Genomic DNA, 13,180 nt, shown 5'->3' on the forward strand with positions numbered 1-13,180 from the left:
GGGAATCTGCATGTCTTGTCTTCCCCAGCACTGTGACCACCACTATAGCCATGGGTTCTAGGTGGGAAACTCCGGTCCTCAGCACTTTACTATCCTCATCCTTCCATCTTTTTTTTTTTTTTTTTTTTTTTTTTTTTTTTTTTTTTTTTTTTTTTTTTTTTTTGCTTGTTTGTTTTGTTTTTCAAGACAAGGTTTCTCTGTGTAGCCCTGGCTGTCCTGGAACTCGCTTTGTAGACCAGGCTGGCCATCAAACTCAGAGGTCCGCCTGCCTCTGTCTCCCGACTGCTGGGATTAAAGGCATGTGCTGCCACCAGCTGGCCAGCCTTCCATCTTCTAACAGCCAGCACCTTGTTTTTAATTTATTCTATACCTTCACCATCCCCTCTCTCTGCTTTCCAGGCCACAAGCCTCATCTAGACCACACCCCTTTTCCTTATGCATGCCTTGCTGCAGGAACCCTGTGACAAAAACCAGGAGCAGTTGGCCCCCTCTTTGTGTGTGTGTGTGTGTGTGTGTGTGTTGGAGACACACTGGCAGGATGCCACTGAGGGGCACAAGAAGACTTGCCAGATGGTGTGTGAATTAACACAAGATCCTAGATGGATGGTGTGGGATTCACCTTAAAGATATCCAAGAAAATCAACAGGAAGAAGCAGAAAGGGCTGCTGTCTTACAGACCACAGATTTGCCTGGGTTGTATAACTTAAGGCTCTCACTCAATGGTGACCATTACCTTTTTGTCCAGGCCTTCCCTGTTTCCCTCTTTAAATCTTACATTTCCCCCTCCTCTTGAGTGTGGGCCAGACTGAGTGACTACCTCCTGTTGTGGAATAATCTTTTCGTACACTGTGAAGATTTGTCACTCGAGTTGGTTTAATAAAAGGCTAAATGGTCAATAGCTAGGCAGAATTTTCAGGGCAGAGAGGACACTGGGAAGAAGGGCAGCGATGCAGAGAGTCACCAGCCAGAGACAGAGGAAGCAGAAAAGCAGGAAGGACCTACATAAATGAGGTAAGCGAGCCTCAGGGTAGCCATAGATAAATAGAAATTTAAGTTATGCCTGGCATTGGTGGTGCACACATTTAATCCCAGCACTTGGGAGGCAGAGACAGGTGGATCTTTGTGAATTCAAGGCCAGCCTGATCTACAAGAGTTAGTTCCAGGACAGTCTCCAAAGCTACAGAGAAACCCTGTCTCAAAAACAAACAAACAGAAAAAGAAAGAAATTTAAGTTATAAGAGCTAACTAAAAATAAGCCTAAGCTATTGGCCAAGATTTCATAATAAGTTTCCTTGTCGTTTTTTGTGAGCTGGCGGTCCAAAGAAAACTCCTCTCACACTCTCCCACAGAATACTGAAGGGGTAGGGGTGGGGCAGGACCAGCCAGTTCACTGTGGAGCCACTTCACAAGTGCAGCCTTAGCCAAGGGACAGAGGGCCACGCTCAAACCTAGCACAAGGACACTTCACTGCTGGTGTTCTTCCCCCAAGCTCATAACCTTGGTCTAATAATTAGAAAACAGCAAATAAACCTAACACTGGGGCATAGTCTCACAAACACCTTCCCACCGTCGTTCAGGTGTCATGGTTCTGAAAAGCAAGGAAAGACAGAAGTCAGGGAGTGGAGAGCCATGGCAGCGCTGTGTGAAATAGTGTCCTGACCAGACCTGGGAATTGGGGAGAGCCTCTGATGAGAAGATGGTGAAAGTGGAATAGAATGAGTCCCATGTGCAGTTAGTTTCCCGTTTCTATACCGTGCTGTGGTTACTAGGGAAGAGGTAAATAAATAGGGGGTTTCCTTACTTTCTCTTGCAAATTTTTAAAATCTAAAATTATTTCAAAATAGGCCGGGCGGTGGTGGCGCATGCCTTTAATCCCAGCACTCGGGAGGCAGAGGCAGGTGGATCTCTGGGAGTTCGAGGCCAGCCTGGTCTACAAGAGCTAGTTCCGGGACAGGCACCAAAGCTACAGAGAGACCCTGTCTCAAAAAACCAAAAAAAAAAAAAAAAAAAAAAAAAAAATTATTTCAAAATATAGGCTGGGGCTCATCTCTTAAGAGCATGAACTGCTCCCCCAAAGAACCTGGGTGAAGTCTCAGCACCTACATTTCAGCATACAACAGGGTGTTAACTCCAGTTCCAGGGGACCTGTCACCCTCTTCTGGCCTCTGCAGACTCCACACACACTTGGTGCATAGACAGACATGCAGGCACGACAGCCATCACATAAGACAAAAATAAAAAATAAATTCTAAGCCTTAGAAAATTTGTAAAATAAAAAGGAGTTTTAGAATAAAACAGCATAACTTTTGAGCTTCGTTGAACTTAATGTGAACGACAGGTTCTTTACCAATGTCCCTAAGACACTGTACTGTGCTATCCACCCTTTGCAGCCTGACTGTGCCCTTCCAGCCTACCCGAGTGCTCCCTGCCTCGGCCTGACACCCACTCTGGCTCCCCTTCTCCCTCTACCTCCCTCCCACGCATCTCAGAGCCGGCTTAGTCCTCTTGCCCCACAGCTCTCACCTAGGTGTCCTCCCCAAGCCTGGGCCTTTCTGGATGCTCGTGTGTTCCGTATTTACCATCTTCCTCTCTCCAAGGGAGGTTTTATCCACTGCCTTGTCTGCAGGCTGTACGTTTTCTGACTCCTTAGTTACCTCCAATTTCCCTTTCTCTCTCTCTCCCCGCCCCCCCCCCCCCCATCTGACAGCTTCTACACCTATGTAATGAATTTTAGTCGGTTTGACACCTCTTCCCATTCCCTTCTTTCATCCCCCTTCCTCTCTGGCTAAATCCCTTTATTCAACAAGTCTATCTCCTATTTTCATGTCTGCCTTCTGTGTGTGACCCAGAGTTCAATTAGTTTCTTGTCCAGCCATGGGTGGTTGATTATCAGTAGCTAATCCACTGAGGAAAATGAAACCACCCCCAACAAACACTGACGGTAAACAGTCCCTTGAGGAGTGGGGCTTCCACATTTTCCCTCTCCTAACTACCTGGGCAAACAACTTAGCTGGCATTCATTTCCAGTTTTCGTTTGTTACACAAGATCGTTCCAGTCACCGACCACCAGACTGGGTTACAACTAACCCACGATTCGCAGGTCCAGAGCGCGAGATTGGAAGAGTCTAATGAATCCCCCCCCCATTGGCCCTGTGTTCCTTGATAGTGATTGGCTCAAAACAGACACGTGACCTAACACTGGCCAATGGGGTGGGAGAGGAAATCTACCCGCGAATTTGGGCCAAATGTTCTACCACAGAGCCTTATAAACCCAGTGCAAAGTTTTGTCATCTTGAGGCACAGGAGACGAAACGAACAGCGAGCGCTGTGTTCTTGTAACAATAAGACCGTAATCTTCTTAGTACCATGAACAAGCTGGTGTGAAACTAGAAGCAGAATGGATGACCAAAATCTGGGGCTTTAAACAAAACACAAGAAGTTAGCTAGTCCATTAGTCATTAAACCTAGTACCTCCTAGGGATACAAAGGAAGAAATATTTTGTGTCTATTAAGCCATTTTGAGCTGGATGTTTGTCACTGGGAACCAAAGTCACTCTAGCTGATACAACTGGTATGCTCTCTCTACTGTCAAACTTTTGGGGCCAAGCATGGCGGTGCACAACTTCATCCCAGCACTCGGGAGGCAGAGGCAGGCAAATCTGTGAGTTTGAGGCGAGCTTGGTCTATTTAGCGAGTGTGAGTGTATGAGCAAGCCAGGGTGCACACGTGGTCAAGAGAGCGGCTGTGAGATCCAATTCTCTCCCTCCACCATGTGGGTCCCCGAGGGCTTGGCAAAAAGTGCCTCTCGGAAAAGCCGTCTTACTTACCCACAATCTCTATTTCTTTACGAAGCCCAGGTTTAGAAATAGCCTAGGGATGGGAAGAGTCTTTTAAAAATTACTTATAGGGGTTGGAGAGATGGCTCAGTGGTTAAGAGCACTGGCTGCTCTACCAGAGAACCTGGGTTCAAGTCCCAGCCCCACATGGCAGCTCACAACTGTCTGTAGCTCCAGTTCCATGGGATTGAACCCCCTTACACAGACATACATGCAGGCAAAGCACCAACACACATAAAATAAAAATAAATAATTAAAATAAACAAATAAATAAATAAAAATTACTTATAATCACAGAATTTTGAAGGTAAATCTCTACCATGTATTGAATTCAGGGTCAGGCAGGGTTCCATAACACCCTGTCTCAAAAACAAACTAAAAGACAGTTACTATTCCATCAAGTGCTATCTATTACACGTGTACAACCTGTTATATACGTCGATCATACAAAAATACAGTTATCTAAGAAGTCTCCCAGCTCTCATCTCGCTGAGTAAGGACCCCCGTTGTCATTTTCACCTCTCTCTGAGCGTCTCCCTGCAGGTGTGACTGAAGTGGGTTGGTGACTGTGCCTGGAGCCCTGTCCACCTCCAGACAAGGGTCACCACATCCTCCACGGGCACTCATTATTTCCACCGTCAAGTCTAAGGAATGGAGGTGGGAGGCTTGGGGGCTTGGCAAACTGCGTTCGTCAAACCATTCTCTTCCCCATTTTCCTCACAGGTGGAGTGGGAAGGACAAAGAGCAACACTCTCCAAACCTTCCAAAGTAGATCACAGGGAATGTTGTTTTGCAAAATCAAAATTTTATTTTCTTTGTAATTCCAGGAAGAAGCGGGGTAGGGGGGGAGGTTCAGAGCTTAAATAGATCTCAAATTAGAAACAGTCTGTCCCCTCCCCAGCTACACAGCCCAACAAATCTCTCTCTTGTGGACTTTCAGACTGGAGCCCTGCCAAAAATGTGAGCAAGAATTCAACCCATTGTTACTTTAAATATCCTGTGTCACAGGCCATCTAGGAAGGGCTAAGTATGGGAATTTTCCCTCTGAGGTCTGGGATAGAGATATAAATAACTCATTTGTTAGATTTAGTCTTCATCCTGCCTCCCATAGCTTCGGTGGCTTGAATAAGATAGCCTGGAAAATACTGGTCCCCTGAAGCTTGGTGGAGAGGCCAGGGGCTCCTTGTATCAGGAGTGTTTCTTGCTCTCTAAGACACCTTGCCAGACCAGCTGAGAGTCCTAAGCTCACCCCAAACTTCTCTTGCAAGTTTAGTCTGGCTCAGGCAATACGCTATCAACCCTCAAACAACTTTAGAACAAGTTAAGTTTTTTTTTTTCTTTTCTTTCCTTTCCTTCCTCCTTTCTTTTAAAAATCTTTCTTGTTTATTTATTTTAAAACATGGTCTCGTGTAGCAATGGCCAACCTTGAACCTCTGATCCTCCTGCCTCTACCTGGTGAGGCTGGGAGTCCAGGCATTTGTTAGCTTCCTGAGCTGGTACATCTGTCACTTGGTTAAGAAGGGAGGAGCCCTATGCCTGTGGTCTTTAACACTTCTTCCCTAAGCAGGGCCAGCTGGCGCAGGCTCTGAACTGGTGGCCTACTGAGACAGTTTGCAGTCTTCCCTCTGATGTCTCTGGCCCAAGGGCACAGCTTGGACAGAAACCCAGGAAGTCTGGGGTGATTTGGGAAGCTCCTTAGGGAAAAGGAGGGACCATGTGGCTTATTCTCCTTGCACGGGATAGCTGAAGATCTGTCATCTGAATCTTGTGCTGGAGTTGGGTTGATCCACCCAGAGTCCTCCCTGCCTGATGATAACGGGTGACAATCATCACACAGCAAGACAAGCACAGATCAAAGACGGGCTAAGGACTTGGGTAGGGACTGAGCATCCCAGGGCTCCGTATCTCACAGCTGCTCGCCTGGTGCTAAGGGCCTAGACATTACAAGGCACAATTACAGGTTTTGGGGCCGTGTCGCAGGAGAGACCACTGTAGACGGCCTTGTGGTGTGGAGCAGCGGTTCTCAGCCTTCCTAGCGCTGCGACCCTTTAATACCGTTCTTCTTACCGTGGTGACCCCCAACCGGAAAATTATTTTCACTGCTACTGCATGACTGATTTTGCTAGGGTTACGAACTGTAATGTAAATGTCTGTGTTTTCAGATGTTTTTAGGCGACCCCTGTGAAACGGTCATTTGAAGCTCCCCCTCCACCGAAAAGGATCACGACCAACAGGTGTGGAGAGAAGGAAGCAGATGAGAACTAAGTAAGAAATGTGTAGAGGCTGGAGACATGGCTCAGCAGTTAAAAATTCATACTGCTGCCGGGCGATGGTGGCGCACGCCTTTAATCCCAGCACTCGGGAGGCAGAGGCAGGTGGATCTCTGTGAGTTCAAGACCAGCCTGGTCTACAAGAACTAGTTCCAGGACAGGCTCCAAAACCACAGAGAAACCCTGTCTCGAAAAACCAAAAAAAAAAAAAAAAAAAAAAAAAAAAAGAATTCATACTGCTTTTGGAGGACCCGAGTTCTGTTCCAGCATCCATGTCAGTCTGTTCACAGTCCCCTGTAACTACGACTTCTGGGGACCAGACATCTCCTTCTGGCCTTCAAGGGTACCTACACGAATGTACACAAACCCACACATTTATACATATAATTAAACATTTTTAAATACAAGTTTTTTTTTTTTTAAAGGTAATCCAGCCGGGCGGTGGTGGCGCACGCCTTTAATCCCAGCACTCGGGAGGCAGAGGCAGGCGGATCTCTGGGAGTTCGAGGCCAGCCTGGTCTACAAAGGGAGTTCCAGGACAGGCTCCAAAGCTACAGAGAAACCCTGTCTTGAAAAACCAAAAAAAAAAAAAAAAAAAAGGTAATCCAGGCAGTGGTGGCGCACACCTTTAATCCCAGCACTCAGGAGGCAGAAGCAGGCGGATCTCTGTGAGTTCGAGGCAGCCTGGTCTACAGAGTGAGTTCCAGGACAGCCAGGGCTACATAGTAAAATCCTGTCTGAAAAACTTTAAAAACACAACAACAACAAAAAGGTAAGAAACAAATGCTCAGGATAATTTTAGAGTGAAAAGCAGTACAGAGAAATTAGGTTTAACAACAGGCCAGAGGGGATGGCTTTGAGTGGTGAGCAGGGATGGCTTCTCTGAGAGTGGTGTTTGGATTGAAATCCTGAAAGAAATATCAAGTCTGGGGCACTTAGCATAGCCCGTGGGATTCCCCTGATTAGCTCCCCAGAGCTGTAAGAGGAAGGAGGGAGATCGCAAAGAAGAGAAAGAGGGAGGGGAAAAAGGAGGAGGAGGAAAAATTTGAGATCTGAACCTTCTAATAAAGAAATAGTCTCCTGTTGGGACCAATTGGAGTTTTGGCCTTCAGCTGCTCTTCCCTGTCTAGAGCCTTCTAATTGAAGTTACTAAATGCTACGCCTTACCTAGAGGATCAGAAGATGGGATTTTCACCTGTTGGGCATTGACGGCTGTGTATTTAAGCCTCCATGGTGCTATTAAAGAAGGGCTTTTGTACTAGCGATTGTCCGTGTGTCGGTCTGTCTCTGCGTGTGTTTCCTCAACCTCCAGCCCCTTGCCCAAAGCTCGCGAATTGGATTCTAGCGCATAGAGCGCAGACGGGGTTGGGGGGGGGGGGCAGTGTGTGGCCGTCTCCTAGTCTCCTACTGCACAGGAACACGAACACACACGCACGCGCACACACAATAAAAGGTGTTCAATAACAAATCTGTAGGAATGGACCACCTAATACACACACATGGCACATGGCTAGGGTGAACAAGAGCCACAAGCCCAGAGTTTCTCAGAACTGAAAGAAAAGACAAAACAAAACAAAAAACTAAACAAAAAAAAACCTTCCCTCTAGGGCAGAGGCCAGGGCAGGAAGGGACTGCTGGGCTCCTGGGAAGCCCTTCAGAAGGGAGGGCACCAGACAAATGGCCCAGATAGAGATCTCTCTGTGAGTGTTGTTTTCTTTCCTAATGACAGTGCCTCGGCTCCCGGCTTCAGCTGAGCTTCCTTTGACTGCAGGGAAGACTTAACACCCCCAGCTTCCCTATCCTCAGGGACCACCAGGATGGTAATCTACAGACAAAGAAATGCCTGAGGTGGGGAGGGGTCAAGGGGAGCTAGGGGAGCTGGACGGAAAGATCAAGGCAGGAAGCTTCCCCTTGACCCTGGAGCACCCAGGGCAATTGCAACTGCTTGTCTTTAGGTCAAAGCTGCCAAAACAAAGTTTAAAGCATAAAAACAAAGTGAGAAGGTCACACCACGGAGGCTTCTCTCAGGAAACCAAGGCTGAGTTAGGTAGACTTGGCTAGAAAGTTCTCAGTTACAGGAGTATGAGAAGAGCTGGGGGATTCCCAATTCAAAGCTAGCCAGGGCTGCAGAGGGAGATCCTGCCCGGAGAATGTGGGATACACAGGTACATAGCATTCTCCAGGCACTTCCATCCCTTCTTGAAACACGGCTTGGTTTGCTTGCTTGTTTTTTTTAAACAATTTGGTCTTGGGGCTGAAGAGATTGACTCTGGCTAACAGAGCTAGCTGTTTTCCCTAAGGGCCTGGGTTTGATTCCCATCACCTATATAACCCCAGTCCCTGGAAATCTGACACCCTCCTCTGGCCTCTGTAGGTACTGCATGTGTGTGGTACACTGATATACATGCCGTATATATGTGATTGACTGTATCGATATACATGCAGTTAAAATAATTGTTTTGTTTGAGACAGGGTCTCACTGTACAGCCCTGGCTGGCCTGGAACTCACAGAGATCCACCTGCCTCTGCCTCTCTGGTACCGAGATTGGAAGGTGTGACCCATCATGCTGAACTCAATTTTTTTTTTTTTTTTTTTTTTTTTTTTTGTTTTTAAGCTGGTCCTGGTGGCAAACACCTTTAATCTCAGCATTTGGGAAGCAGAGGCAGGTGGGTCTTTGTGAGTTCCAGGCCAAAAACACAGCTCCCATCTCAAAAAATAAAATCTTGTGCTTATTTATTCTTGCCCTCCCTATTTTCCAACTTACACCTGACTTAGCAGCAAAATTATACCGGAGAATTCTATGGGCTGCTTTCACGTGTGTCCAGAATGCTGTCTACTCTCGGTACCTCTGTTAAAAAACAGATCAGCATTCTGTGTGTTAGCAAGCCATGACTCATCCTCTCTCACCTACGTCTTTCCTGATGGTCTTCCTGTCTGTGGCCTCCTTCAACACCCCTCCCCCCCAGGCATCATCTGGTCAAGAGAAAGGGAACAAGGTTCATCTTCTGCAGCTGGGTACCACGGTGAGGTCGCCTTGTCCCTCTGTATGGGTCTATGCATCTGAGAAAACACAGCTCCTTCCTTGGGAGAAGCAGTGAAGCTGAAGGGAGCAAGCCTGGCTTCCCAGGTACCCTGTGCATAGTCTCAGCACTAGGATCTGTCTGTGCCACTCACCATGTTGTTGCAGCTGATTATTGAATGTTCCATCTCCTTTGCTGCCGTTTAAATGTTAAGTTGCCGGTCCCGAATTCATGCTGAAACTTAATCTCCGGCACAGTACAAGTAAGAGACGGGGCCTTTAGGAGATGGCTGAGTCCTGAGGGCTCCTTCATCAAGAGTGGGATTAAGGCTTTTATAAAAAGAGGCTTCACGCAGCAATCGGCTCTTTTTGCCCTTTGCTTCCTTCTACCTGGGAGACCACAGATTCTGCCCCCTTGGAGTTCCAGGTGCCATCTTAGAAGTTTGGATTTCGGACCTCCCTTCCAGAGCCGTAAGAAATACACTTCTGTGACTTAGAAATCACCTTCTCGGGTGTTTGGTCATAGTAGCTCGCTCCCTGTCTGCCGCTACTAGATGGCAGGATGGTCTCTGACACCTAGCGCAATGGCGGTCTGTGGAGCCAGAAGTAGTGACCGCAAACGCTAGCACGTCTACTGTGTTCCTTGTGCGTGTCAGGCCGGGTACCAAACTCTTGACAAGGTAAAGCCTCTCGACAGACCCATGAAGTGTTGGGGGGAGGGGGGAGTTGCCAGTTTATAGATAAACTGAGGCTTTTGAAGCATGGACCAATTGCCACCCAAATAAGTGCTAAAGCTAGAGTCGGAGCTGAACTACCGGAAGGAAGGAATGAAACAATCGGTTTGACCTTACTATTGGCTTAGCCTACTCCGGGCTCAGGGGGATTAGTGTACATTTGTGTGGAGAAGGGCAGGAGGGGGCTAATAAACTTGCAAATCGCCCACCCAATCCTCACCTCCCCCTGGCTCCAGCCTAAATAATACAATGGCAGTTAATTGTTTCCTGCTGGGACTCTATCTCTGGCAATCAGGCACCCGGCCTGGGGTGGGGGAGCAAACCTCATTTTCCTCCTGAGATTGTCATTGTTCACTTCTGGGTGAAGTTGGGGGTGGGAGATAAGAGCCCATGGGTTTCCTTGAGTCTCCACTTCCGACTCCAGCAAATTCCTGCAGTGCGTGTTCAACAGCAAAAAGCCACCTGTTGAATAAATCATGAAGCCCCGAGGAGCTCTCCCTGGGCCGTCACCCCGCCGTTATTTCAAAATTAGAAGGGAAAGAGAAAAAAAAAAAAAATCCACCTCTGAACGCCACACTGGGGAAGTTTCCATTTGCCCTGCGCTTCAACCTCCTTCAGGGACGGAACCTGCTGCTGACAGCACCCAGCAAGAAGTGGTTTGGAAACCAACCCTGAGCAGCCGGCCTGGCCCTTCCGTTGGGGCCCTGCTGGCCAAGGACAGGTACTGAAAATAAGTTTAACAGATCCTTGGAAAGACACGGGGAACTACTTAGCCAATGCAGAAAGTGCGGGTGGTCCAAAGAACATAGATTCTCGGGGCCCCAGAAGGGGAAGCTTGTCCTGGTGTCGGCCTCTCCGAAGAGCAGCAGTGTGGGAGACTCAACCTTCTGGGCAGGAATGCTGAGACTCGGTGTAGAAGTCAGGCTTCAAACACTGCCCTTTCTGACTCCGAGCTGGTGTTCTTCCCCCGTGGGGTGAGGAGTAAACACCAGATATTCCTTTCCTCTGAGGAACTGTGCACGGTAACTGAGGTAGAACTGAAGAATTGTGGGATCAGACTTTAGACCAGTGGTTCTCAACCTTCCTAATGCTGTGACCCTTTCATAAGTACCTCATGCTGTGGTGAACCCCCCTGACCATAAAATTATTTCATTGCTACTTCATAACTGTAATTTTGCTACTGTTATGAATTGTAGTGTAAATATCTGATACGCAACCCCAAAGGGGTTATGACCCATAGATTGAAAACCACTGCCTTAGAGGATCAAAATACCAAAATGACAGTCCTTTTTAAAACAACAACAACAAACAACCCCTCACACATTTATTTCGTGTGTATGTACGTGTGTGTAAATTGATGTCAGAGGACAACCTGCAGGAGCCGGTTCTCTCTTCCAGGGTGGGCGTTGCAGGGATTGAACCCAGGTTACCGGGCTTGGTGACAAGTGCCTTTACCAGCTCAACGTTTAATTGACCCAGACAAGTGACAGACTAGAAGCTGTGATAAAGAAAGAGAAGCAGGCCAGGCAGTGGTGGCACACGCCTTTAAACCCAGCACTTGGGAGTCAGAGGCAGGTGGATCTCTGTGAGTTCGGGGCCAGCCTAGTCTACAGAACTAGTTCCAGGACAGCTGGGGTTACACAGAGAAACCCTGTATGGCAAAAGGAAATAGGCCAATTCCTGCAGCTCAGTCAGTAGCCTGGTCCACTCCACAAGTTCCAAGCTGGTTCCAGATCTTGTCAACGCTCCCTATACCCCCATACACGCGTTGTCTTCTAGCTTGCACATACCCGGGGTACCTGCATGGGCTCTGAAAATGAGAAGCCTGTTCTGTATGAAGAGAAGCGAGTTTGCTGGACCCCTCCCACAGAGCCACCTCTCAAGACATCTAGCTAGGAGGAAATCCGGAAAGCAAAGAGCGCCCGCATGGTCAAAGTGCCAAGCTATCTGCCCTGCCCACTGCCCACCAGCCCCTTCCTGAGTCCTAGGCAGCTGAAGCTACACAGTCTTAAAATTCACTCCTTCCCAGAATGGAGCCTATTTCAGGATTAAGCAGTCAGGAGGTCATAAAATGCAAAGAGGAAAAGGAGCGTCCAGCCATTGTAGGAACCCGCCATCAAGGGAAGTAACAGTGTCTGTAGGTCTGTCTGCCTTTGGGGAAATGGGCCATAAATTGCTGCCTTGAGGGCTGGTGGAAGGCTACAAGTTATTTCCAAAAAGTAAGTCTTGGGCTTTTGAACTCTTTAAGAGGCAATAGCCTTCACTTGGATGACCGGGCTTGCTTTCAGGAGTGCAAACAGAGCCCACTGCACCCAGCTGGGAGAGCGAGCCCTGCAGCCAGGTTCAGCCACTGGGGCAGAGGTTCCTGTGAAGTGTTCCCAGCCTCCTTTAAAGGGGTGTGTGTGTCGTGTACCTCCCCAGTCAACTCCACCCTGAGGGTTGCTTTAGAGTAGAAGGCAGAGGGAAGAGCCCTGTTTAGTGTTCCTTGAGGCTAATGTCCCTGCTTCCTGCTTTGGGCAATGTCTTCCCTGGTTCTGCCTTAACTGTCACTTCATCCTGGGAGGGTCCCCTGACCACCTGGCTCCTCAGCACACATTTCTCAGTTTTACTTTTGATGCTGGGGAATCCAGGGCCTTACTCCAGGGCACCAAGCACTGAGTCACGCCCCATGGTTCTCAGTTTTATTTTATTTAAAGGACTTCCAACTGTCTGAGAGCTGGGCTTCCTATTGCCCATTGGACCTTTAACTCCAGAACCCATGGGAGGCTCTTCTTCAATCTTCAAATGTCAGAGGGTGGCTGGGGGAGACCTCAAAAGGTGGGGGTGGGGGACTTCGAAAGGTGGCATTTAGACAAGGACTGGAGTCAGAACTGCGAGGATGGACAGGCCTTGCTAGAGCTTGGCTTCGGGGTGGGAGAGACCAACTCAGGTCGACAGCCCTGAGGTGTGGATGTGTGGGATCCATCACCTCACCCAGCCCTGGATACGCGAGATCCCATCACCGACTGGGGGAAATAAAGACACTCATGCTGGATCTCAGGGACTCAAAGCCTTAGTGAAGCAGGTGTTCACACACAACTCTTGTCTCGTGCCAAAACCACAGGTCTCAGACCTCAAAGAAACCGCCTACCCTTATCCCTCTATCCCCACCCACACCCCTGCCAGACAGTGGTGCTAAACTTTCAACCCACATTCTCATCTGCTCCTCTGGGAGACCTGGGGAACCGGGGAGCCCTATCTTATCTGAGACAGGGTCAATGTTGCTGAGCTTTTCTTCTGACTCAGGCTCCATGACAGCCACAAGGCTTCTTATTCATTTA

This window comes from Chionomys nivalis, chromosome 14 (genome assembly GCF_950005125.1).
Source record: "Chionomys nivalis chromosome 14, mChiNiv1.1, whole genome shotgun sequence".
NCBI classification, from domain to species: domain Eukaryota; kingdom Metazoa; phylum Chordata; class Mammalia; order Rodentia; family Cricetidae; genus Chionomys; species Chionomys nivalis.